At 41.1% G+C, this 24,380-nt stretch overlaps 1 protein-coding gene across 1 annotated transcript in view; it reads left to right on the top strand.

The window, feature by feature from the left end:
* FGF14 (fibroblast growth factor 14) overlaps positions 1 to 24,380 on the top strand; it is a 419,021-nt gene that overhangs the window by 258,655 nt on the left and 135,986 nt on the right. The window lies entirely within an intron of this gene.

Genomic DNA, 24,380 nt, shown 5'->3' with positions numbered 1-24,380 from the left:
TAGCTTGATGTTACCCAGGTAGAGAGTCCATCGCGTGCGAAAACACCATAAACCAATTTGATAAATGACCCCCCTTGTTTGTTTTGCTATGAAAGCAAAAAAGGAAAAGGAAATATCTGTACAAGGAGTAATACAGTAAGTTTACTTTTGCTTAACTTCAAGAGTGACTATTCTACAAAAGTTTGGTGGAGGTGGTGGGGACAACAGAGTTGGGATTCTGCACATCACTTCTAGCCCTGGCTTTCCCACTGTCTGGTGATCAGAGGGGGTTGATGTCAATATTACAAGTCCCCCTCCCCTTTTCCACAGCTCTCTCACCACTCATCCTGACAGCGCCTTCTGCGCCGATCCAATCTTCTCAGGCTGTCCCATCCATTTTATAGGACACTGGGACCTACCTCGACATCCTCAGATGGAAAGACCTGAGGGGGTTCATTTCTTTCAGTTCCTTTGGTACTCCATTAGTACAAGAAAGGAGGCAGAGGCTGTTGCGTTTCTTCCTCCATGTGCTTACCTTTGTTAGAAACATGATGGCAGAAAAAAACCATATGACCCGTGTAGTCTGCCCATCCACCCAATTAATTTATCATTATAATTCCCATCACTTCCTTAGAGATCCCCTGTATTTATTCCATGCTTTCTGGAATTCGGATACTATTTTTATCTCTAACCCTCTCCACTGGGAGGCTGTTCCATGCATCCACCACCCTTTCTGTAAAGAAATATCTCCTAAGATTACTCCTTAGTCTACCCGCTTTCACCTTCATCCCATGACCCTTTATTCTAGAGCTGGTTCATAAAAAATAAGAATTGGATTCATGTTTAATAACACATCTACAGGAAAATCTGAGCAGAAATTACCCCCAAGACCCTCTAGAGAACTTACTGCTTAAGCAACAGAAATTCCTTGTGCAACTTCTCTGTCACCTTACACAAGCCTGGAAATGCCTAGATCTTATGACCAAGAAATACTACATCCTTATAATGACAAAAAAAAAAAAAAACTTTAGCTTCGAACATGCTCTAGTGCAGAGGAAGCCGTCAGAGTTGATTGAGCCTCTACAATCTCCTCTGAATGTTCTAACAATCCTGACGAATTCAGATTGTCGACTGAAAGATATTCAGTTTCGGACCCTCTTTTGCCTATTTGTGGGGTATTCTTACAGGCAGATAGAAAGCTTTTGTAATAGGAGAAGAACATTTCAAGTGGGGTCTTTAAAATCTCTATAAAGTATTCCTAAGAATATTTTTGGGAAAAATTACTAAGGATTTTGTAAAATTGAAGAAACCAAATTTCACCATCTTCCCTGATTTTCCAAAGTCTCCAGCTTCCTAATTGTAATCAACATAGTTTTGCAATTTTGAACATCTCGAACCTTATTATCCAGTTTGTGCAACTACCCCTCCCCCCCGCCCCCGATCTTCTACTACTTGCTTATGATATTTAACTTCAGTCTTCAACTTCTCAGAAAGAGTTAAGACTTTATCTATCCTCTGCATCAAAGCCTGTCCCAAAGAAGATATGGCAGTTCACTTAAACCACAGCGTCATGACATGAGGTGATTTGATCAGATCAAAGCTCCCTGCCACCCCCATCTCCCAATCCATCTTCTCCTTGCACGTTTATCTAAATATCACCCGTGATGCCTCTGAGCAAGGACAGGATGCTCCATGATCAGTCCCCTTTCATGGAAGTTAAATTATCTGAAACCGGAGGTGGAAAAAGCCATGAATCGACTGCTGAGAAGATTTGAGCTATGAGAGGGTTCTATGGGGAAAACCCTCACGCTTCTCTTGTGCTTCATCATATTAGCAGAAAAAGTAGAAAACTAAAAGCAAGCCCAAAGCTCTTCCAGATGAGTACAAGCAGCCATGCGCCATCATGGATGTACAGCTTCTTTTTGAGGTTTAATTTATTTTTTAATTAATTGACATGTTATTAAGGTTTTTTTTATAGAGTTGCTAAACCTCTTTGTAATATGTTTGTGAAACTTACACATATAAAAAAGAACAACTATTGTAACATTTATTAGGAGCAGCTGAGCTTTATAAACTGTAATAGACAGGAGACATAGGCCATGATTTAAAATTTCAAAAAAATTTTTTTCACAACTCTTCATTTATGTGACGCGGAGATAATAGTCGCAACCATTCAGTAGGACAGCATCATGTCAACTATGAATATATTAACAAAATGTAAAAAAAAAAAGCTATTTGGGCCACAATTGGGAGGAAGAATCCAAGTGAGTTCAACAAGTAGGGAAATGATTTGCAGCATAGATTTGTGGAAGGGCGTGTGTGAGTGTGGGGAGAGAGGTCTCTGGGGATACGTGAGGTGCAGAGGGGTGTTTTAGGGGTGTGTTTGTGTATGGGAGGATAAGAACATAAGATATGCCATACTGGCTCAAACCAAAGGTCTGTCAAGCCCAGCGTCCTGCCTCTGATAGTGGCCAATCCAAGTCTCTAGGAAGAACCCAGCAGATCCCAAAGCGTAGATCCATTTCTTGTTGACCACTCCCAGGGAGTGGCTTTCTCTGTCTAACAGGTCAATAATTGTTAATAGACTTTTCCTCCAAGAAATTGCCCAAATTCTTTGTAGATTAAGTTATGCTAGATATCTTGACAACATCCTCCAGCAAAACATTCCATTGCTTAACTGTGCGCTAAGCGGAGAGGCCGGGACTGGCCCCAGCGCTGAGATTTTCACATTAGATGGAGGGGGCTGCAGAGTAGGCCCAGAAGGGCCAAGCATTTGGTCTTTGGGTAGGAGGGAATTGTTAGGGTCAGTAGGTCTGTGATCTTTTTGGCTTTTAACCTTACTTCACCAGTTAACCAGCTATATTCTTTTGAGCGTAGCCAGTTAAGGCTAAAGTTATCCGGGAACACGTTCCCAGCACATCTAGAGTGAGGCAAAGAACATATCCAGCTAGCTCCTAATAACAGAGTTATCCGGGAACACGTTCCCAGCACATGTAGAGTGAGGCAAAGAACATATCCAGCTAGCTCCTAATAACAGAGTTATCCGGGAACACGTTCCCAGCACATCTAGAGTGAGGCAAAGAACATATCCAGCTGGCTCCTAATAACAGAGTTATCCGGGAACACGTTCCCAGCACATGTAGAGTGAGGCAAAGAACATATCCAGCTAGCTCCTAATAACAGAGTTATCCGGGAACACGTTCCCAGCACATCTAGAGTGAGGCAAAGAACATATCCAGCTAGCTCCTAATAACAGAGTTATCCGGGAACACGTTCCCAGCACATCTAGAGTGAGGCAAAGAACATATCCAGCTGGCTCCTAATAACAGAGTTATCCGGGAACACGTTCCCAGCACATCTAGAGTGAGGCAAAGAACATATCCAGCTGGCTCCTAATAACAGAGTTATCCGGGAACACGTTCCCAGCACATGTAGAGTGAGGCAAAGAACATATCCAGCTGGCTCCTAATAACAGAGTTATCCGGGAACACGTTCCCAGCACATGTAGAGTGAGGCAAAGAACATATCCAGCTGGCTCCTAATAACAGAGTTATCCGGGAACACGTTCCCAGCACATGTAGAGTGAGGCAAAGAACATATCCAGCTGGCTCCTAATAACAGAGTTATCCGGGAACACGTTCCCAGCACATGTAGAGTGAGGCAAAGAACATATCCAGCTGGCTCCTAATAACAGAGTTATCCGGGAACACGTTCCCAGCACATGTAGAGTGAGGCAAAGAACATATCCAGCTGGCTCCTAATAACAGAGTTATCCGGGAACACGTTCCCAGCACATGTAGAGTGAGGCAAAGAACATATCCAGCTGGCTCCTAATAACAGAGTTATCCGGGAACACGTTCCCAGCACATGTAGAGTGAGGCAAAGAACATATCCAGCTAGCTCCTAATAACAGAGTTATCCGGGAACACGTTCCCAGCACATGTAGAGTGAGGCAAAGAACATATCCAGCTGGCTCCTAATAACAGAGTTATCCGGGAACACGTTCCCAGCACATGTAGAGTGAGGCAAAGAACATATCCAGCTGGCTCCTAATAACAGAGTTATCCGGGAACACGTTCCCAGCACATGTAGAGTGAGGCAAAGAACATATCCAGCTGGCTCCTAATAACAGAGTTATCCGGGAACACGTTCCCAGCACATGTAGAGTGAGGCAAAGAACATATCCAGCTGGCTCCTAATAACAGAGTTATCCGGGAACACGTTCCCAGCACATGTAGAGTGAGGCAAAGAACATATCCAGCTGGCTCCTAATAACAGAGTTATCCGGGAACACGTTCCCAGCACATGTAGAGTGAGGCAAAGAACATATCCAGCTAGCTCCTAATAACAGAGTTATCCGGGAACACGTTCCCAGCACATCTAGAGTGAGGCAAAGAACATATCCAGCTAGCTCCTAATAACAGAGTTATCCGTGAACACGTTCCCAGCACATCTAGACTGAGGCAAAGAACATATCCAGCTAGCTCCTAATAACAGAGTTATCCGTGAACACGTTCCCAGCACATCTAGAGTGAGGCAAAGAACATATCCAGCTGGCTCCTAATAACAGAGCTATCCGGGAACACGTTCCCAGCACATGTAGAGTGAGGCAAAGAACATATCCAGCTGGCTCCTAATAACAGAGTTATCCGGGAACACGTTCCCAGCACATGTAGAGTGAGGCAAAGAACATATCCAGCTGGCTCCTAATAACAGAGTTATCCGGGAACACGTTCCCAGCACATGTAGAGTGAGGCAAAGAACATATCCAGCTGGCTCCTAATAACAGAGTTATCCGGGAACACGTTCCCAGTCCTAATAACAGAGTTATCCGGGAACACGTTCCCAGCACATGTAGAGTGAGGCAAAGAACATATCCAGCTGGCTCCTAATAACAGAGTTATCCGGGAACACGTTCCCAGCACATGTAGAGTGAGGCAAAGAACATATCCAGCTGGCTCCTAATAACAGAGTTATCCGGGAACACGTTCCCAGCACATGTAGAGTGAGGCAAAGAACATATCCAGCTAGCTCCTAATAACAGAGTTATCCGGGAACACGTTCCCAGCACATCTAGACTGAGGCAAAGAACATATCCAGCTGGCTCCTAATAACAGAGTTATCCGGGAACACGTTCCCAGCACATCTAGAGTGAGGCAAAGAACATATCCAGCTGGCTCCTAATAACAGAGTTATCCGTGAACACGTTCCCAGCACATCTAGAGTGAGGCAAAGAACATATCCAGCTGGCTCCTAATAACAGAGTTATCCGGGAACACGTTCCCAGCACATGTAGAGTGAGGCAAAGAACATATCCAGCTGGCTCCTAATAACAGAGTTATCCGGGAACACGTTCCCAGCACATGTAGAGTGAGGCAAAGAACATATCCAGCTGGCTCCTAATAACAGAGTTATCCGGGAACACGTTCCCAGCACATGTAGAGTGAGGCAAAGAACATATCCAGCTGGCTCCTAATAACAGAGTTATCCGGGAACACGTTCCCAGCACATCTAGAGTGAGGCAAAGAACATATCCAGCCAGCTCCTAATAACAGAGTTATCCGGGAACACGTTCCCAGCACATCTAGAGTGAGGCAAAGAACATATCCAGCTAGCTCCTAATAACAGAGTTATCCGGGAACACGTTCCCAGCACATCTAGAGTGAGGCAAAGAACATATCCAGCTGGCTCCTAATAACAGAGTTATCCGTGAACACGTTCCCAGCACATCTAGACTGAGGCAAAGAACATATCCAGCTGGCTCCTAATAACAGAGTTATCCGGGAACACGTTCCCAGCACATCTAGAGTGAGGCAAAGAACATATCCAGCCAGCTCCTAATAACAGAGTTATCCGGGAACACGTTCCCAGCACATGTAGAGTGAGGCAAAGAACATATCCAGCTGGCTCCTAATAACAGAGTTATCCGGGAACACGTTCCCAGCACATCTAGAGTGAGGCAAAGAACATATCCAGCCAGCTCCTAATAACAGAGTTAGCAGGTTAAATTATTTGCCTAACACTGCCCTGCCTCAAAAATCCCCCACCACTTCTAGTACTTATTCGTCTAGATCTTTGCCGGACAAAGACTTATCTGACTAATGTTTAAATGGATAGGAAAGAGGAATATTCAAAACTAGCCATTTACATGGATAATTCATAAGTTATATCTTTTTAAATGGAGTTGAATATCGACCTCTGATAATACAGGCAAAAAGAGAATTTGAAAAGAAGCCGGCCATAGAAACAAAAACTCAAAAAGGTTTTCATATACATCCAAAGCAGGAAACCAGATTTCGGAGCGGCCTCGGAGGGAACAGGCGGCGCGCGCGCAGGGCTCGGCCCGGGCAAGTTGCACAAATGTGCACCCCCTTGCGCACGCCGACCCCCGGCTATGTTTTAAAATGTACCCCCGTGTTTCTAGAAGTGACAGAGTAAGGAGGATAAGTTAGTGGAGAAAGGAACGGTTGCTGGGATGTTTCTGTGTTTCAGGCCACGCTAAGGTTAGCGGAATTTTAAAGCTATTGGGGAGTCAGAATCCTAGGGAGTACCAGAATCAGTAGGGAATCAATTTCTCTGGAAAGATCGGGTGCCATGGGGGAGTCAGTGTCAAAGGGACTGCTAGGGTTTTACAAGTGCTGGAATGCTTTGATGACTCTACAGAGCTGTATTACACACACATATTCGTGGATTTTAATCTCACCAGGCTGCCACTCGCCGGTATAAACAAGTCAGTTTTCTTTGTGACTCATGTCTTTAAATAGGCAATGTAATTAACACATTAAAATATTATAAAAGGCATGAGGTCCAACCAAGTGAATATGCTCGCTGTCCCCTGGTCTTTAGAAAAAAAAAAAGTATGAATATACCGAACAAAAAGAATAATTAAAATGTTAATTGCAAGCCGTTCATACGCATCATACATTCTATCAGGTTTTTATCCAAGTCTTGCTTTAGGTGGCTATGCAAATTAGAGTCTTTGCTTGTTATAAACTGAAATAGTAGTGAACTGTGCTATAAGATATCTGCAGGCGGTGGGTGTTGTGAAGCCGTGAGCTTCTAATGTGTCAGGCAGGATCTAGACAGTACGTGGGTAGAAGAGGAAAGGTGTTTTTTTTTTTTTTTTTAAATTGTGCTGCTCTTTACAATTGTTGAAAAAAGCAGAAAATGTCATATTTTCTCACCGATTAAAGAAGTACTTCAAGTCAAAAAAATCATTTTCAGACCCCGCTTTACAGCTTTTATTTTTATTCTGCTCTAAAATACAAGCGGTTTATAACTGAATTTAATTTATAGTTAAAAAAACATTTTAAGTATGTTTCTATTAAACTGGCAAAAGAGTGCCAGAAGTCTTGAATCGCTTTCAGTCAGGGTGATTGGCCCGCTCAGTTTTCAGCATGGCATATGTTCCTCCAATAGTGGGAACACAATCAGGAGGCAATGCCGCAAACCACACGGGTGGGGAGAAATGGAAGAACAAGTTATCTGTCGCAGTGCTTCTCAAGCCAGTCCAGGAGTACCACCTGGCCACTCTGGATTTCATGGCATCCACAATAACTATGCATAGGGCGTTTGTACAGACTGCGGCTCCAGTACATGCAGGCCTGCATCATGCATTGCCATTGTGGATATCTCGAAAACCAGAGAGGCTGTGGGGGAACTCGAGGTCTGGCTTGAGGAAAATCGGTTTTCATCTTATCCACAAGGAATATGCGTGACATGCGTGCATATTCATGGTGGCTATCCTGAAAATCTAACCTGTCTGTGGCACTCGAGGGTCAGAGTTACCTACCCCCGTTATAGAAGATCTAACCTAGTCTGACATCTGCGATTAATACATTAATGGAATTGCTGCTAAAACAGAGGACAGTGCAGTTTCTAGAATCCAATAGATGACATGATCCGAGGTAGCATTTCTTTTTTTTTTTTCTTCCCCCAGAGGTAGGTCTTGTCCAATAAATCTGACTTGATGACCAAAGGTGGATCAGGGGAGTGAGCCACAGAAAACAGAGGAGGCGTGTTTAAAAGGCATGCACGCACGTCCATGTGCGCGTGGTTCCCGGGGCACGCACATGGATGTGCCAATTTTATAACATATGCCGGATTTTCATGTCCGCGGGTGGCCTGCTCTGCGTGCGGAGGGGGGGAAGGTGGAATTTTAGAATAATACACGCCGCGATGTGAGTAGGGTTTCCCCAGTTCCCTCCCAGTCCGCTCCAAAAAAGGAACGGCTTGGGAGGGAACTTCCTTACCCCTAACCCTATCCTTCCTCCCTTTTCCCCTAGTCCTAGTTTAATGGTTTTATAGACCGTTGCATCAGTCAGGGACCTTCACGGCGGTTTAAAATAATATAACAAGGAAGCAGTAAAAATATACTAAATCATTAAAAGTACATAAATGAATAATTATAAATAATAAATAATTAGCATTAATATAAAGGTAAAATCATAAAAAAGCATGATGGTAAAACACTTATAATAGTATCTAAAAAGATAGTCATTCAATTTCTATACAGTTAATAGAAAAAGAAAATGGTTATTAGCTGTTTGTGTCCGTGTATGCACAATTAAAAAGCCATGTCTTAAGTTCTGCCTTGAATTTCGTACTATCAAGTCTTATCTGGACAGGTAATGTGTTCCAGAGCCTGTCCTCCCCGACCCTCTAAACTAACCCTACCTATCCCCATTTTTTAAAATTTTTGTACTTACTGCTCCTCCAGAGTAGACGTAATCTCCGCGTGACGGCCGGCTGCCGGGCACGCGCGTCCCCAGGACAGCGGCTAATGGCGCAGTCCCGGCCCACCTCCTGCCCTGCCTCTCCCAGCCCAGACACTGCCCCCGGCTCACCGCTTTCAGCAGGCCCGGCACTTGTGCGTGTATCGGGGGTTACGCATGTGGCTGGGCCTGTTCTAAACTGCGCGCGGTACGCGCAAGCCCTGGCCATGCACATAACCTCCGATTTTTTTGCGTGCACGGGCCTTTTAAAATTTGTGTAATTTCAGTAAGGCTTTGACACAGTTCTGCATGAGCAATTTATAAATAAACTTGAGTGCCTTTGGTATGAATCCTTAAGTGACTGGATTAGAAAGTGAGTGAGAAGTGAGAAAGAGTAGTGGTAAATGGAGGTCATGCCATGGAGAGTGGTGTTACTAGTGATGTGCCACAGGGTTTGTCCTTGCAAAAGGATTATCAGGAAAGGTTTGTCTTTTTGCTTATGAAACCAAAATTTGCAAGAGGGTAGACACTCAGGAAAGTATGGAAAGCATGAAGAGGGGGTCTTATCAAGATCTGAAGAATGTTCTAGAGTTTAGCAGCTAAAATGTAATTCTAAAAGATTCAGTCATGAGTTTGGGATGCAGAAATCCAAGAGAGCGATACAGTAAAGGGAACAAAATATTTCTAAGCATGAAACAAGCGCAGGATCTAGGGATGATTGTATCTGAGACCTTAAGTCAACCAAACACGTGGATGAAGTGATGGCAATAGCTAGAAAGATACCTGGGTGCATAATAAGAGGAATGATCAGTCAAAACAAAAAAAGGAGATGATGCTACTTCTATATAAGTCCCTGGTAAGATCTCATTTGGCATACTGTATATTCAGTCATTCTGGAGACAGCACCTTCCAAAGGATATAAACCAGATGAACTTGGTCCAAAGGGTGACTACTAAAATGGTCTTCATTATAAAGCATATGGGGACAGACTTAAATATGTATATCCTAGAGTACAGGAGGGTTAGAGGAGATATGATAGAGGCATTTAAACACCTACAATATACCAACTACAGGAGGTGGGTCTTTTTCAATGGAAAGGACGCTCTGGACCAAGAGGTCATGAAATGAGGGTGGAAGGAATAATCTAAGGAAATATTTCTTTACAGAAGGAGTAGTGGAGTCATGCATCTTATTTCAAGATAGCATGGGTCAAGCAGCAGGACCTCAGCAAAGATTGTAGAGCTGAGCAATCGGTGTGGATAGGCAGAGAAGATAGGCCATCTGGCCTTTTTCTGCTGTCACTTTTCTGTGCTGGAAGAGATGAAAAATGTAGAAAGGGAAAATGGATAAGAAACAGTGTTTAGAAAGCCTTTATTTAAGTGATTGATTTGTAGGCCTGCTTACGTTGTTTTCATAATTATCAGTTAGTATTAAGGTGCAGTATACGTTTCTTTACAGCTTGGCAAGAACTGATGCGGTTGAGCCAGTGGCAGTTTTATATCAGGATGACATTTGGGTCCAGACAAAATGTGCTAAGGTGACCTTTCCAAAAGGAAAACTAAGCAAAACTGCAGACTGCTATATAAAGAAAGTTAAGCAGGAAGGTAGGCATGACAGTCAAAAGGCTTTCTCGGAAAAGATGGAGTATTCATTATGATGCTGTGAATCCAGTGAAGGCAAATATTAAGAAACTGACCTCAACCCTGGAAGTAATGTGCGATCCCAGCTCAGATTTTGCTGTCTGCTACATAAGATTTATCTTTTTTGAGTTAACTTTCTTTCTGGGGTGAAGTCCTAGAAGAAATTAATCTCGTACAAAAATATTTGCAAATAGCTTGGGATCAGTCTTGATAAGGACGCCGTGACGTTCCAAACTCTTAAACTGTGTCATGAAGATCAGCACAGTAAAACTGTGGAGAGGGCCATTCATTTTGCAAGTACAAAGTGTGAAGAAATAAGTAGGGTATTTCTATGGAGAAAAGAGGGAGAATAAAGCTCTGAAAAAAGGATGCCAGGACAAATGGCAAAGGATGTTGGTCTCACATTGCCAGAAGTAAAACAGTCCTGATTGCTTTCATTAAGAACTGGAGATATGTCCTAAGGCAATAGATCATATTCTGTCAGTCTTCACTATTATTCAGCCAAACACTTTGCTTGTTGCAACAGAAGAAGAAGAACTCGGGAAGAATATCCCAAATTTGACTCCGATTTTTAATTTTTTTATTTAATCTCTTCATTGAATTTTTAAACAATTACATAAAGCATTATTACACACCTTTTACCAAAAGGAGTAAACATTTATATTTCTTTTAGGGAAAAAAAAAGGAAAAAAAGTGAACAATAAATCATATCTCCAAGAAATATTGCTGTTTCCAAGTGGTGCGTTGCCCACTATTATGAATGCATATTTTCTACCTGAGACTACTCAGAGAGGTGGAACAGCTATTGAGAGCAGGGAAAACCGAGTTGAGCGCTCTATATCACCATCGCCACTTGAAGATTTGACCAGGTTTTTAGAAAAATCACAGGAAGAGCAAATATAGAGAAGAGGAGTGTTGCTATTAAAATTCTTAGTTCCTGGAGAAAGAGACAACGTACTCAAAAGTTTTTTCCGTAATAGAAACAAACTTTACTTAGGTGAAAGAATATGGATATATCTGGACGTTACAAGATTAAGTCGATGACGTAGAAAAAAAATTTCTCTCTCTTTGTCGAAGAGCCCATTTATTGATAAAGTTTCCCTGTAAATGTGTATTAACATTGGATGATAACAGATATATTTTTATGGAGCCCAAACAGCTGGAAATATTTTTGAATTCAAGAAATGAATCTAGATTAGGCTCAGTTAGTGAATCCGATATATAATAGTAACTCTGTAACTTAAGAAAATGCCATACTGGGTCAGACCAAGGGTCCATCAAGCCCAGCATCCTGTTTCCAACAGTGGCCAATCCAGGCTATAAGAACCTGGCAAGTACCCAAAAACTAAGTCTATTCCATGTTACCATTGCTAATGGCAGTGGCTATCACTAACCACATCCTCTGGCAACAAATTCCAGAGTTTAATTGTGCATTGAGTGAAAAAGAACTTTCTCCGATTAGTTTTAAATGTGCCCCATGCTAACTTCATGGAGTGCCCCCTAGTCTTTCTATTATCTGAAAGAGTAAATAACCGATTCACATCTACCCGTTCTAGACCTCTCATGATTTTAAACACTATCATATCCCCCCTCAGTCATCTCTTCTCCAAGCTGAAAAGTCCTAACCTCTTTAGTCTTTCCTCATAGGGGAGTTGTTCCATTCCCCTTATCATTTTGGTAGCCCTTCTCTGTACCTTCTCCATCACAATTATATCTTTTTTGAGATGCGGCGACCAGAACTGTACACAGTATTCAAGGTGTGGTCTCACCATGGAGCGATACAGAGGCATTATGACAATTTCCGTTTTATTCACCATTCCCTTTCTAATAATTCCCAACATTGTTTGCTTTTTTGGCTGCCGCAGCACACTGAACCAACGATTTCAATGTGTTATCCACTATGACACCTAGACCCTTTAAACCCCTCCGATATGGCTCGTTATTTTTTGGGTTTTTTTACTTACATGCCATGCATAATAGAACCTCCAATATATATAGATTTTCAAAGATCCTAGCCATTTGGAGGTACTTGCAAAATACATGTCCTTATTAAAAAAAAAAAAACGCCCGAAAAAGTGAAAAAACCCCAGTTGGTTAATCAATCGTCATTATCTCTCAGTCTTGCATAACTATATTAGAATAGGATTTAACATTTTTTTTAAACTGCGAATAAAATAATTACTGAATATCATGACCTTTGAGAGGGTCTTTTCATAAAAGTGAATTTCACTCCTAAGAAACTTCAGAAGAAATGTTCTAAACTTTCCAGACCTCTGAGGGATGCTTAAATACATTATGTCAATAAATCAAAATTCAGTTGAAATAATGCTTATCGGGTAAAGCAAGTAAAAAAAAATCTCATATTGCAGTCTGTCAGTTGTATATTAATCAAAAATGCTGTATACCAAGATATTCAGATTACAGGAAGTGCTGGTATTCACAGCAACCGCACTAAAGAGCTATGATGAATTTCATTTCTTCTTTTGCACTTTATTTATTCTATTCATTTACTCTTCTGTATTCCTGACTCAGACCACATCTTACGATAGATTGCTTCAGGGGAGATTTCTTCAGATTGCACCATTGCAGTTCCAAAATGCAAAGACCTACATGAGAGCGCGTGATCTGAAAAATCATATTATACAATAAATCCAGGAGATCCACAAGAATGTTCATACCTTTGAGCGGACGGTCTACTTCCTGCTGCTCATATATATCTCAGAAAGGAAACTTCTCTTCAGAAAACGTGCTGCAGATCAGATGATGTCTTACAGCCAGTACCATGGTGGAAAATAATGCATGGCCACTGGGTCCTTCATCAAATTAAAAAAAAAAAAAAAAGTCGTCCAATTAAACAACTTACTTCTCATCCATCACACAAGTGTAAATGCACTTTGCCCATGTAAGTGGGCTTTTGAAAATTGCTGAAATATACACCATTGAATTGTCAATAGGTTTTACCCACATTAAGTGCACTTAACATAAGTAAATATATTTTGGAGATTTCTAGGATGGTATATTACATTTACATGTGCAACCCCACCTGTTAGACTTTTACCAACTTCCAAGAACCATTTGGTAGTATTTCGTTGTCTGTGAGCCTGTGTTACACTGCATTATAGAAAATATAATATCTGTATCCATTTATTAAATGCCTTATGCTTGTATTGTTCATGAAAGAGACTAGATGACCATGAGATCATTTACAGGTGATGTCAGATCCAATAGAGGTAGGTAACTAGAACCCCATCTGTGTTCCTAGACTCTTTTATGCTTAGTATGCAGTATCGATATGTGGGCACATGATGCAGGGGCTGTAGTGTCTTACAGATTGTTGGCAGAGGGCATTAATGATATGATATATACATATACAAACGCACATGGGTTGAGCCACATAGGGGATGGTGACTTTCAAACCGGCACGCGAGCGCACATGTGCAGACGCGGCTATTTTATAACTTGCATGCATGTTATAAAATAGCTTGGCTGCATGCACATGTGCACCATATTTTAAGTAGGCATGTGTAAGTGTGCAAAAATGCTACTTCTGCTGTGCAAATCTGGATATTTTAAATGGAGTGCACACTGACCCCATTTCCAGTTTTGGCAGTTTGTCCCCAGTTCGGCCAGTTAAGAAATAGGTCTTCCAAACCCTCCTAGTTTAACAGCCTTCGCTCCCCCCTTAAAACCCCATCAATCTGCCTATTTATCTTTATTATATTGCTTACACGGCAGCCATAGCAGAAGTAAAATCATGCGGCAGAGTAAGTATTTACATGCACATCTCAGATTCACACACAAAAGGCTCTGCGCCGACCTTGCCCATGCCTTGCCAGTTTTTGAAAACCTTCCCAGATGTGTGCGCTCCGGGAGATACGCGCGTATCCCGGCAGCTTTTAATTTCTGCTTGGCGCAGGCGAGGCCAACATAGTTGCGCATTCCCTAATCAGTGCGCGCGTTGGGCTTTTAAAATTCATCTTGTGAGGACACTTCCAGAGTTTCATAGGGTCGAGTTGGAGCTGAAGTTTACGTCTTACATTTTGCAGCATCGAATGACATTTATAAGTTCTCAGGACGATTCTGTAGCAATGAGTTACATGTGCACATTGTTTTAAAAAAAGATTTTCTAATGTTCTTTATGATAGATTGTTGGGCTTCAACCCATGTACATTTGTAGATATTATCTTATAGGTTGAGCTTAATTATTTTTTTGAGTAGGATTGATTCCATGTCATAGTATACTACTCAAAGATGGCCGCCGTGGCGTGAAACAGCTTGAAACGCCGGAGAGAAACGCTGTCTAATTTCGGAATTACTTATCTCTATTTTCTTAAAAAAATTATGCCGCATACCAAAAGAAAAGGGCGACTAAGAGGTGAGAATATCAACTCACCCATTGCCGACCCTCGACAGCCTACTATCCCCGGTTTTTTCGCTGGAGCTGCATCAATTAATCCGGAGAGCCTGGTCGCTGGAGGAACTGCGTTGGAGCAAGCGCAGACCTCCCTGACCTTCGATACCACCTTAAGCCCCGGATCACCGAAGAAACCTGCTCCCCCTCAAAGTATCGCGATGCCCTGCCCTGCTTCGTCTGAAGCCGGAGCGGCCATGATGATGGCCAGAAACGATGCCTGTGAGACCCGGGATGAGGAGACCCTAGGAGACAGTGGAGGAGAACAACTTGCGGGTCTGGAGGATCCACTAAGGACTTCAACTCCCCGGGGACTGGAAGCAGCTATCGTAACAACTGTACAAGGTACCGGGTTAACAGGGGGAGCCGATGAAGTGCAGGGAGCAAGCCAGCTTCGAAAGATTTCAGAAGCTTCTTCTACTCAGAGACCTGATGTTATAACGTTGGAGGGAATTTGGAGTGTACTAAATGGAATTGAGACATCGATAAAAATACTTGCTAAGACAAATGTGGAAATCCAGAACCAGGCTTTGATAAATAATAATTTATTATCCAATTATACTAACAAAACAGAAGTGTTGGAAAAGAGAATTTCTTCAGTGGAGGTCAAACAAGAAAAATTAATTATTTCTGAAAATTTAACATCCAGAAGACTGGAAACAGTCGAAAATGCCCTAAGGGCACATAATTTACGCATACTCAATTTTCCAGTAATTAAAGCTATAGCCCCACTGGAACTTTTTAAACTTTATATGAAGGAAATTCTAAAGATTCCAGATACGGCTTTCCCGGTTATTGTTAAAATATTCTATTTGCAGAAAGCTTCCCAACCAGAACTACAAAGTCCTGACCTGAATCTCACTGATATATTAGAAATGTCTTCTGAACATCAAATAAGTCAGAGAAAACCTCTCCTAGTTTCCTTTGCTTTTTTATCAGAGCGGAACCATGTTATGAGACTTTTCTTCAGAAACCGACAAACACCTTTCTATGGGCTCCCTATCTGGATATTTCCGGATGTGATCAAGTCTACTCAGACGCGTAGGAAAGACTTTCTTTTGATGCGGCCATCAGCCCTTAGAATAGGGGCTAAATTCACTCTGAAATATCCCTGCAAGGCTTGCATCAGGTATCAGAATGAGAATTACACACATGATTTTAATTTTGCTTTCTGTTTCATTTTTTCTTCTGTTTCATTTATTTGAAATGAAATAAAAATAAAAATGCTGGGTCACCCCTGCTGCAAAGAATATACCCACAAACCACTCCTAGGGCCCTCCAGGCTCCCCGGATCTCCTTACCCCTAATCCTTTCTTCACAGGGCAGGAGTGATCCCCACCGGGGGTTATAATTGTAGATGGCACCGACAGACTGAGATCAGTACCATTATCAGTTACTTCCATACAAGAAAATAGCATGGGCCTCATTCGTTTGTCTTTCATTTCAATTTAAAAAATGAAATGCAGTGAAACAGGAAATGTCATTAATTCATTAATCGTTTCATTTCCAAACATCCCTATTTCTCACTCAACATAATGTTCTTTGCTTGTCTCCTGTTACCCTTCCTATTCTTCCAACTCTTACCCATGCAGCAGGTGCGTCTTAAGTGTTTCAGATAATATTTAAATGAGGCAATGTGGTGACTGAAACATTGACAAATATTTTTGGCTTTTCGTCCTTACTTTTTTGTGGACATTGCACCTTCTAGATGATTGAGACCCAATGAGCGAGACTTTGTATTGCTAAAAATGGATAATGAGGCTCAGGCGTTTTGTATTAAACTTGGTAATGCTGCATATTGTGCATTACGGAACGTGTGTGTGTGTGTGTGTGTGTGTGTGTATGTGTGGTGGGGAGAGGGGAATGCTGTCTTCTGGGATATATGTGGGGGCCTGTCTGCTCTAGAAATATTTTTATTCACCCAATGTCATGAATGACATTCACTGGGCATTTTTCTAAATGAAACAAGCCCTGGATGGAATACCTTACATTGATAGAAGTCCATGCAACCTTTCACACAAACAGAAAATCCAGGAGACGTTTGCTCAGAAGTTCTTATACCTTGAACTATCGTACATCTTTTTGAATTTTATGTCTTTTTTGCTAAAGCAAAAGAGAACCAATCAGCATATTATAAAATAACATTCTTAATTTTTGGTAGGATTTCCACCTGCAGACATTTTCAGATATTTCCTTACGGTTTTATGAAGTCCCACCCATCTCTTCCTCACATTTAATTACATTGCTTTGCTTCACAAGCTTTGTAAAATCTTTTGCATTAATAGTGTACGGAAATGAATCTTGCCTTTAGACAGTTACGTGTTGGCAATCTCCCATCATAAGGCTCTCACCACCTCAGAAAGACTTATCTTGTCTTATAATAAAATAATTTACAAACGGCTGCTGAGACCTCCCTTGCTGTCCCCGGTTCCCCTTCCAATATCTCAGTGTTTTCAGTGAAAAAATGATGCCAATACAGAACTGCTCCTTTGGAATTTGCTTTTGTTTGAGTTAAAATTTCCTATGGTGTCATACTTTTATTATTATTATTGGCATAAAGTTACATCCTAGAAAAAAAAAAGGTTCAATATATCCATTTCTATACTATAATCTTTAAAAAATGAGAAGATGAATTAATCTTTCAGGCACAGGAAACAACACATAAATGTACATCAGCATCAGATAGTCCCATTAGTGTGCTGAAGGTTTGATTGATGCATTCTCCCACGAAGCAGCTTATTATTGATGTGTTATATTCACTAGAAGCTATAGTACTGCTGTTGTAATTTCAGCACTTCAGAGTATGATGGCACTTGTCATCCTTAATATGTTAAAAATTATTTTTGTATAAAGTAGCAACTGAATGGAAAGTGAAGATGCAGAGCAGACAGGAAAGATGTGGCAAACTATGACTCAACATGATACTAATGTGTTGTAATTATTATAGCAATACATTTTACACAAAATGAATCTGCCTCAAAAGAAAAGTTAAACATATGCCCCTATATTAAGTTTTGTTGCATGTTGTTTTACTGCATCGGGTAGGATAATTATCAGACATTTCTAAATTGGTGCCATGACCCCTTGATAAGAAATGTCTCAAAGATGAGATACATTTTTTTTAGTACTTTTGAACTAAAGGTGCTCTACTGTTTTCATATGCAAGCCAAAAGAAGAGCCAATTAAATCCAGAGATCAACGTTAAGCAGCACAGAGAGCAGACAAGTGCCTCACTGGGCTCATCCATAACATGACCATATGGTTAGCCTTAGCACAGCCCAGAAGAAAGGGACAGGAAAAGAGTGGGATGGGAGCTTGCTGATGTGATAGAAGGAGGATTGGAGAGCACTGCAGCAGGATAAAGAGGCACCACTTCCTATTGCAAACAGAAGAATCACAAAAGAGATCGCAGCAGTGATTTAATCGGCAAGCAGGCATCAGGAGCGGCAAGGTAGTAGCCACAGGAACACCAGAGCAGCCTATCAATCGAGGAAGGAACCATCAGTGAGGCAGGGAGCTATCAGCGCAGTTGGGGCTCCTTGGCATGCCGGTACATAGCAGCATCTTTGCTGCCTCTGTGTCATCTTGCATTGGCACTGCAGCACATCATTGTTATATTCACTCCCTCCTCCCCCTTCTGGAGGAGGGAGAAACTCTGCAATCTAAGAAGTCCTTCAGTACAGCAGAAGGAGGCTACATGTTGGCTAAGTTCATGAAGATAAGCGTGGCACCTGTCGCTCAGAAAAAAGTTATGAGCAGTGGAACACAAAGTTGGTTCCCATCAAGGCATGGTCTCTAGCTTCCAATGTATTGGCATCTACAACCACCAAGTGTAACAGCACGGCACCCAAGAAGAACCATGGGTAATCCATGGTTACTAAGAGCATGGCACTCTAGTAGTCCGAAGTGGCAAGATTTCATACTTTTGGCTGCTGTAAAAGAACATGCTCTATTTTGTGTCAGGAGAAGCTGAAGGATCTGAATATGTATATTCCAGAAGAGAGAAGGTGCAGGGGAGGTACAATACAGATCGATACCTGAAAGGTTTTAACGAGGCACAGTCTTCAAACCTTTTCTATTGGACAGCAAACAGTCACAACATTAACATCAGGAAATATTTCTTCACAGAGATGATGGTGGATACATTAAATTTCCTTCCGGAAGAGGTGGTGAGGACAAACTCAGTAAATGAATTCAAGGAGGGATGGGATAAACACTATGGATCCCTAAAGGCTAGAGGTTGGCAATGAAGAAAAGGTGCATGGGGAGTAACATGCATGGAGCAGCAGTTTCTATCCTTAACAGAAGGCGTGGGTATTGTTACCCTTAACCAATTAGCTTTCATGATTTTGACACAACTGCAATATTGCTCTCCACTTCAATGGAGCATTGGATTCATACAATAGCCAACGCTGGGCCCTAACTTTTATGGTCCCAGGTATTGATACACAGACATTAAGAAAAAAGCACAGGACTGCTTGTATTGGCAAGTCCAAAAGCAAAGCGCATTCAAATAGCATTGCCTGAATTATCGAGAAGGCTACTCAACTCATCAAATAAAAATGTTGCTAACAGTAATTTTGTTATGAGTTTGACAGCTCTGTTGATGTATTTTGATTGTTTCTGTAACTTGTGATCTGTTTCGAACAAATTGTTTGGTAATGAATGCAGAATACAAATATTTTATTAATAAATAAATACAAATAAATAAGTACCCAGAAGATGCACATAGGGAAGTCCTTTCCTTGTTGCTCACTCAAATAAGTAAGGGATGGCAATTCCCAAGTCTGCCTAACTGATAATTGTTAATGGATCTATCTTACAGAAATTTGTCCAAACCTTTTTTAAACCCGGTTATACCATTAACTTTGACCACATCTTCCAGCAACAAATTCTACAGCTTAATTATGTAATGACTGAAAAAGTATATATAGGGGTAGATTTTAAAAGGAGCGCGCGGGTGTACATGTGCGCGCGTTACCCGGCGCGCACACATGTAACTGCACTAAAAATTTCATATATGCAGGGCATTCGCCATAAAGGATTTGATGGACCAATATTAGAATGTTAAAATGAACTTGAAATTCAACTGGTAACCAACGCAAGTGCATCAGAACTGGTGAAATATGTTCAGACAAAAGGGAGCTGGTAATAACCTGTGCAGCCACATTCATTAAGACCTTTATTATTTTATTTTATTTATACCTTATTTTTTTTATATGTTATCATATCTTACTATATTGTAGTTATTTGGTTTTGCTAGTTTTATTTCTGTAAGTAATTTATCATATTTTATGAGGCTATTGTATTGTTTGTGTTATTATATTATTATTAACTTGTTTTGTTAGTTTTTGCTCTCTTAGCTATTGACTACATTTGTACGTCACTCTGTTTTGCAAATGCAATAAGAAGCAACCCATTAAGAACTAATAAACATAAACAACCCATTAACATAAACAACCCATTAACATAAACAACCCATTAAGAACTAATAAACATAAACAATGCCCTGAAATGGCATTTCAGAAGGCCAATATAGAGAACCTTGCAGTGATCCAAACAAGATATTGATACTGACCTGGAATAGCCACTGTTAGAGACAGGATGTTTCACTCAATGGACCACTGGTCTAATCCAGCATGGCATTTCTTATGTCCTTATGTTCTTAACAAGGGTGTAGGTAGAATTGACCTGGAATGATATAACAATATTCATATTACAGTGCAGTCATTCTCAATGTATAGTATATAAGCTGGAAAAAAATTGCATTAGAAAGAGTTTGCACTATTTAGGATGAGATAAACAAAGAATATTTATATCAGCTCAACGTTCCCATTTTCCTCCACCCTGCAGCTTAGTTGGATTAAGTCAAATTTAGGTTGCAGGCAATATTACCTTTAAATACATTGCTTTCAAATATTACTTGCCAGTTTTTATAGCAATTTGACACTCTCTTCTGTGAGATATGACATTATTATAGGGGTTGATAAATGTGTTTGCAAAGGAGAAACAGTTCTTAATACCATTAGGAACACTATCCATATTGCTGTGTCATTTATAATCCTTGCCACAAATATCATTAGTGGGGCATTATAAACATATTAGACTAAACTTAGCTAGTAGTTATATTTCCATGGTGAAATTAATGCCATCAATAACAGTAAAGAATAAAAACTCACACAGAAATGATTGTATTGTTTTAAAATAGAATGTTTCTGAAAAGTATGTGGGCTTTTCTACATGCATTATATTAACAGAGTTCATCAAAATCCCTTTTTGCTTATTTGAGAGGTATGCGAGAAATAATACAAAACAAGGTATGCATTTCAAAAATGTTGATGGATGGTGTGAACATTAAGAGACATACCTAACTCCCAAGGCCGAGAACGTTGAGTGACTGGCAGCTATAGTCAAATGAAAATCCTATCTTGAGTTGTGGTGCATATAAAATGTTGTGATATAAAATAAATACTTTTACTTTTAAACAATAAACATCATCCTACATGTCTTGTAGAACAAAGGACAAACCGGTCCTCTTGCAGTAGATCTCCATTAAAAGGCAGGTCTTTCAGAGATATATGTGTAGACATGTTGATGAATGGATTTGCAGATGTAACAGGGCTATGCCAGTCACTAACATTATCCCTATGTGATTTTTCTCTATAGGGGCAGTAGGAGCGGTTTTGATAGTTTTTTTTAGTCCTCTCATTGCTATAACCCCACATATTTGGAAGGCAGGCCTTTTTGTATTTAAAGACCTTTGGAGTAAGCCGAGTGTTTCAGAGAGTTAGTGGGTAAGGAGCAGCATTGGTGCGAGGTAACCTCCCGAGGGTTTTAATAACGAGAGGATTGAAGAGCTAGAGATTCCCCCGGATCTCACAGATGGCAATTTTAACATATTGGTGGAGGCTTTTGAGAAGATTTTTTGACTGAGGGGAAGGGCATACCCCCAGTATCCTAAAGGACTGGAATCAGAGATCTGTTGGCCCATTCAACCAGTTAATAGATTGGTGAAGAAAATGAAGACTTTTGAGCCACTAATTCAAGAGATTTGTATTTTTGATAATTGACTTACAGTTGAAGGTTTTGACTTGTTGGCCCCTTTTTTTGGATATTTTGCTAGGAATATTTTTCCAGAGCATTCATGTCAGAACTGGCTTTAGTTATCCCACTCCCACTGGTGAGGATATTTTTTTCAATCAGGATGAAGGCAGCAAAGAAAAAAATGAAGTGAGCAAAGTAAGGATGGACAGAAAAACCATTTTGCTTTTATCGATCATTGGATGAATGTTGATTCTTATTTTTGTATTTCTATGGTATTTCTATGTTTTTATACATGTTTTATTTTTGCTAGCCCCTGAAGCAACTCAATGAGCCAAACTCGGCCTAAGTCGGGCTTTTATTACTTTCTGTGCTCAATAAAGATCTCCTGGTGTTCATTGATCCATCTTTTTCTCTAGTTCTGCTTTATACCCATTACTGAGGGTCTGGAGTGGGGGAAGTGTTCCTTTGGATGAAAGTGTACATTCACACTTGTTCAGTGTGTCACACATGTGAGAACCACTGTGGGCCTCATTTCCTAAAGTATCGCAGGCCTGCGATACTTTAGGAAATGAGGGGCGGGCCTGCACTAACCGGCAGCAATCGCACCATCACGGTGCGATCGCTGCCGGTTTCGCATCCAATAGCGCCACCATAGAAGGTGTAGCTATTGGGCGCAAACTCAGACGCGAAAAGGGCCTTACCTTTTCTTGGTCCGCGGCATCTTCGCGGAGTCGGCCCCGGTGACGCCCCGACTCCTCCTCTTCCGGGGCCGACTCCGCCCCCATTTTGGTATCGCATGCGATCCGTTTAGAAAATAAGGCCCTGTGTTAGAGAACAGGGTAAGACTTAAAACCCCAAATAAGAAAGCTTTATTTGGCTTTTGCCAAGTTGCATGGTGCCTCTCTCAAGCCCTTTTGGTGTACAATCTGCCAGTATTTATGTTTACTCATGAGAAAAATAAACTTTGGAACTAAATTTGTCTAAGTCCCATAAGAGATATATGAATTTCTAAAACAAGTTAACCTACTAATAAATGTATCCAATAGACAAAGTTGTCAGTTGCCTTAACTTTATTTTTGTTTTGGTTGATTTCTGTACTGCTTAAAGTCACATTATGATAATTCATTGCTGTGTAATGGTGATAATGTTGTATCTAATCAGCTTCATATCTGGAATCACTTTTTTACCCTTCCTTCCTATTACTAGATCTTGCAAAATTCTATAGGTTGCTTGGATTAGATTTTATACTTCACATGACATTATTAGACAGGTAGGAAACCCTGTAGACCCAGTAGAATATGTGACCTAATTCAGCTCGAAGTAAGGATATTTCAGCCTGGTTCAGGTTTAAAAAATAAAGTCAAATTTGTTCGAGATCTTCTTTGCAAAAACTGTCAGATTGTCTCCTGCAAATCCCCAAAACGTTTCCTCAGATAGCTGAAATGGATTTTCCATGGATCCACCTTGAATTTCTATAGTTTAGAAATTTGCAAATAACCTACATTTCAAGTAAAAAAAAAAAAGTTTTGAGGACTAATTTGATGAACTGATGGATCTTGGCAGAATGTGTTAAATGAGCTGTTAAACTTCTTTTCCAACAATTCACACATCCCTAGATACCATAGATTAGAGGAGCCTAAACTGTCAAAGTAAAAATAAATTTTTAAAATCACTTTTCAAGAATACTAAGAATGTACTGTACGTCCTGAAAGGCATTAAACAGTAATTTAATTCAACTCGAGTCTGTTTTACAAAGTAACTTTGTCCATTTTAGAAATGCTTTAAGATTTTCAGATGACTCAAGGCTAAGCTAACCTCAGTCTATGCATACTACCTTACTTTCACTGGCAGCCACAAACGTTCCACAGTAAGCCGTAACATTTATAGGTGAATTTTAAAAGTCAGACACATGCCAAAACCAGCAGGTACGCAAATATGTCGGGCTGGCGCACGCGATAAGTGGATTTTAAAAGCCACCCGCGTAAATGAAAAAGTCCACAAGGGGCGGGGTCATGGGTGGGGCCATGGGCGGGGCATGGGCGTTCCCGGATTTATGCATGAAACCAGCGCGTACGTACTTAGGGCGCTGGCACACGCCAGGGTCCCCTGCCGCGTGACTTTGCTTCCGCTACGGTTGGGCGTGCGAGTCCTAAGAGCAGAAATTATAGGCCATGTCATCAGGGTTTCAAGGGTCAGCGTTGAGGGGGGAAAGGAAGACTATTTAAAATAGGAGGGTTAGGAAGTCCTATCCCTCAACAGGGAACAGAGTGGTTTAACTGGTAATTGCGTTGGCGTGCGTTTCCATTAAGGTCCCTGCGCTTTTGCAGTAGAGGCAGCATTTTGCACGCGCATGCACGTGCGCGGCCCATATAAAACTGCGCGCAACGTGAACGCACGTTCAGCCTGTTTTATACCACGCGCGCATGGTGCGTGTTATAAAATGGCCGTGAGCCAGCAAACCTGCGTACGTGTGCGCCCCTATTAAAGTTACTGTTCCCATGACCAGGCCAAGGGGGTGACAAAATGTAACACTCCTGGATGGAGCAGATGAGTCAGTTGGCGTTTCTTCTATTTTTTTTTTTTTGGTAACTA

The sequence above is a fragment of the Rhinatrema bivittatum genome, chromosome 5 (genome assembly GCF_901001135.1).
Source record: "Rhinatrema bivittatum chromosome 5, aRhiBiv1.1, whole genome shotgun sequence".
Classification (NCBI taxonomy): Eukaryota; Metazoa; Chordata; class Amphibia; order Gymnophiona; family Rhinatrematidae; genus Rhinatrema; species Rhinatrema bivittatum.
The sequence above is the reverse complement of the archived record's forward strand: the minus strand, read 5'-3'. Positions and strand labels throughout refer to the sequence as shown.